Consider the following 4,443-nt stretch of genomic DNA (forward strand, 5'->3'; position numbering starts at 1 on the left):
GATCGCAGAAGCTCTATGCGAAGTTCTCTATTTGCGAGTTTTCGATTCGAAGATTCGAATTCTTGGGCCATGTTGTTAGTGAAGAGGGAATTCACGTGGACCCTTCCAAAATCAAGGCCATTGAGAACTGGTCAGCACCAAATACACCTACAGAAACTCTTCAATTTCTAGGTCTCACTGGCTACTATCGCAGGTTCATACAAAACTTCTCTAGAATCTCTAAGTCAGTTACTACACTGACCCAGAAGGGCGTGGCCTTTGACTGGGAAGAGAAACAAGAGAAGGCCTTCCAAATGCTGAAGCGAGCCTTATGCACCGCGCCAATACTATCCCTCCCAGAAGGAATATAAGAATTCGTAGTCTATTACGATGCATCCAACCAAGGGCTCGGATGTGTTCTGATGCAACGAGGTAAGGTCATCGCCTATGCCTCGAGACAGCTGAAGACGCACGAGGTCAATTACACCACGTATGATCTTGAGTTAGGAGCAGTTGTGTTTGCTCTAAAGATCTGGAGACACTATCTGTACAGTACGAAAAGCACTATCTTTACAGACCACAAAAGCCTGCAACACATCTTTGATCAGAAGGAGCACTGATGAGATTTAAAACACAATAGCTTTTAATCTATAAAGATCGATTAGATCTTGAACAAGTGTGTGAAAGTGAAACTGTAAGAACACAATGTAAATAACAAGGAAGAACGCAATATTAAGAGCAAACAGCTTGAATCAAACGTGTTGAATGATTAAATAAAATCCTTAGAAGAGCTCGATTAAGAACATCAACTGTAAAGGATTAGAAGATTACAAGAGAGCAAATATGTAAAACTCTGAAGCGCTAAAACAGAAATCTTGAATCTTAACCTAATATGCATGAAAGCGATAACTTATATACTATACATAAAAGGCTCTCGGTTGGACAGGCCCAAACCGGAGAATACAAGGCTAATCTACGAGCCCAAAAGACGCAATACAAAACAGAACTTCAGCTCAACACAGTCGATCACTGCCCCATTAGGGCTCAACCAGTCTATACCAACTATAAACTTATTCCCTCGCATGGGAATAGGAACGAAATCCACTGAAAACTTCTCATCAGAAAACCGTATCGTACATCCTATATGAACCCTCGCGACCCTAACGGTCCTATCATTTGCCATCTCTATGTCGAGTGGACAATCCAGCTCCCCTGGAGCTCTGCTAAATCGCTTGCTAAGTGTGACTGACCAAAAAGATCAGGTAGCTCCCAAATCAAATAGCACGATAACTGATATGTCGTTCACCAAGAACGATCCTATAACAAAACCATAAACATAAGCAATAATCAGAAATAAATAAAGGATAATGGAGAAGATACATACTCGTAACCACATAAGGAGCTTCACGTGCCTCCTATGCTATCAACTAGAAGGCTTTGCTCTTCGCCATTGGCGTCTCAGCCCGGACCTAAAGGCCGTCTGTAATCCTCAAAGTGGTAGGAGCGGGTGCCACCACCCGCTCTGATGAAGCTCGACTCCGACACTCATACTTCTTGTGTCCCCTCTAATTGCATTGAAAGCAAATCAGATCAGATGATGTAGTGGTGGTGGTGGTAGCAGTTCAATCCCTGCTGACATGTCCAGTTCGGCCGCACTTAAAGCAGCATGAACTACCCGCCCTACACGGTCCCTCATGCCCCCTGTCACACTTGCAATAGTGGCCTCGACCCTGCTGGCCCTTCCTTGGGAATTTATCTTGGGCTTCTTGCTCAAGCCCTCCAAGCCAGATAACGACTCTGGCTTCCTTTTCCTCTCCACCTCTAAATCAATCTCCCTCTCACGAGCCCTCGCTATCATATCCTCCAACGTCTTGTAGCTAGACCAGGGCACAAATTGTTTGATATCACTCCTCAGCATCTCATGTTATCAGGTGTTTTTCATATCCTCGTCCGCCACATACTGTGGAACGAGAAGGGCCCTCTCCCTAAATTGGCGGTAATCTCCGCCACTGTCTCTGTCATCTGCTGGAGATCCTGGAACTCCCTAGCAAGCTGCTGCACCTCAATAACAGGTGCAAACTCGGCTCTGAACTTGGTCATGATATCACTCCAGGTCATCACATCCAACATTGTATCATCACCAATGGCTCTCCCAACCTACACTCACCAGTCATGTGCCCTGTCCTTCAAAAGATAGGACGCAATCCTAACATTGTCCCTAACAGGACATCTGCTGGTGCGGAATGCATTTGCGACATCCGCCAACCATCTGGTACTCATAATGGGGTCCCAAGCCCCATGGTAGTCGGGAGCACCACAAGCCCTGAACTCCCTGAAAGTCAGTGTGCGCGACCCCATCATCGCCGCTACCTCAGTGCGGAAAGAACTCAACCTCTCATCCAAAAGCTCAAGAATGCCTTCCTTGATAGCACCAAAGATCACATGAGTCTGGTCTAGTATGTTGCGTGTGATCTCTGAGGAGATAAAGTCCCTAGTCTGCTCGTACAGCTGCTCAGCTCCAGAGCCCGAGCCTGATCCCTCACCGTTACCTGAACTGCCGACTGCTGGTCTAGGGCGTAGAACAACCATTCTGAAAATAGACACATCATAACATACATCAGAATACTGAACATAACTCGAGGGATCTCATACACTACAAGTTTCCTGGATTCATCTCAGCCTTCCTTGATTCAAGTACGGATCCTCTACTTCCAGTAGTACGGGCCCATACTAACTTCCACATCTATCCGTGCTTTCCTCAAGAACTGCCTTGACTCCACTAAGTCCCTTTTACTACTACTGCCTCATGCGCTACTCTTATCCTAGGCTTGCCCTAGGGTAATCACCATCCCACACTCCGTCATCATCTGCATAAGAAGTCCCTACTATCTTCCCCTAACTATCTCGCGAATACTATTACAGATTGTGACAACCCAGAATTTTCGTTTAGTCAAACCTTAAAAGTCAACCACTTTGTATCGTGAATTAATATCATTATTTCTTATTTTTAAGAAATATAAAGTTCGCTTGATTATTTTAATATTATTTTTAAACGAACGGGTGAAAGAAAGTGTCGTCTCGGGTTTTTATTTTTGAAAACCTCAAACACTTCGCGTATTAGAATCACCCGACTAAACTTTTATGTTTTGGGTTTAGGAATCACCCAAAAATCGTAAACTCATGCCTATGTATGAGTTTACTCCCCAAGAAACTAGTCATTGTGTTTACTCCCCAAATAGTCAAAGGAGTAAACTCCAAAAACCCTCTCAAGTATCATCCAACATTTAATTCCAAATCTTCAATCTTGTAAGTGTCCTAACCATTTCAAGTTAGTAAAACACTTAATCTAGTGTTTGTGCATCTATTCATCCATTCATTTATGTATTTTGTTTAGATTTTCCAAAACACCAAGAACACCAAATACACACACTAATTGTTCTTGGCCTTTTAGCTCAAATCAAGCTTCATTATAGTAAGTACTTCCATCATTGAGTGTTTGTAAGCTAGTATTTCATGTAAACACCAAGAAAATCGGTCAAGAACACCTTGCTTGAGGTGTTCACGGTCCAAGATGATGCTTGGGCCGTAAACACCATAAAGTCCCCCAAAATGAACCTAAGTCCCATGTTTAGCCCTAGTTTGATGTTTAAGATTTACCTTAACATATTTAAACCTTCCATTGATGTGTTTAAGGCTTGAAAAACACCAAACACTACCATTTATAGGTGTTTATGGTGTAAGGATATCCCAAAACCGTAAACACCCTAAAAGGTGTTTAAATGGGTCATTTTCCTTCCTTAGACCTAAAAAAACTAACATAGACATTTACCTAGTTGTGTTAAGGACTTGAAATCATGGCAATATCCTTTCCCACAAGGGTTTATTGTAGTAAACCCAAAGGAAAAATCCCTTAGGCCGTAAACTCCTCAAAGAGGGTGTTTCGTGGCCCTAGTCCATTCCAGAGGCTAAACCACTTAGTAGGATTGCTTCAATGGACTTGTTAAACCTCCAAACAACACATGGTTGCAAGGAATGGAGTTTAGACCGTAAACCCTTGAGTTTACTGCCGTAAACTCCTAGCGTAAAGGTCATTTAGACCGTAAACTCCCAAGGAGTTTACCCTTGGACCCCAAACACCCTAGTCTTGCCCTACTAACACTTGGATGCAATCCTTGTGATCTTTAACACTTGAAACAAAGTGTTTTCAGGTTCTAGAGTGTCTCAACTCACTTTATTAGTTATAATAAGGCTAATTAGTTATATATATGTTCATTATATGATAACTAGGCTCATGCGTGTGTACAAGTCTCCATTTGTCACCTAGCACCGTAACCGACACTTCAATCCAATCCGCTCACCACAAGTGAGTTTATACCCCTTTAATTAACCTTTGAAATACCTTTAAATGTTTTAAATGCTTTTATGGGGGGGGGGGATACGAGTTGAATACTTATAGTTATTACA

The sequence above is a fragment of the Lactuca sativa genome, chromosome 2 (genome assembly GCF_002870075.4).
Source record: "Lactuca sativa cultivar Salinas chromosome 2, Lsat_Salinas_v11, whole genome shotgun sequence".
Taxonomy (NCBI): Eukaryota; Viridiplantae; Streptophyta; class Magnoliopsida; order Asterales; family Asteraceae; genus Lactuca; species Lactuca sativa.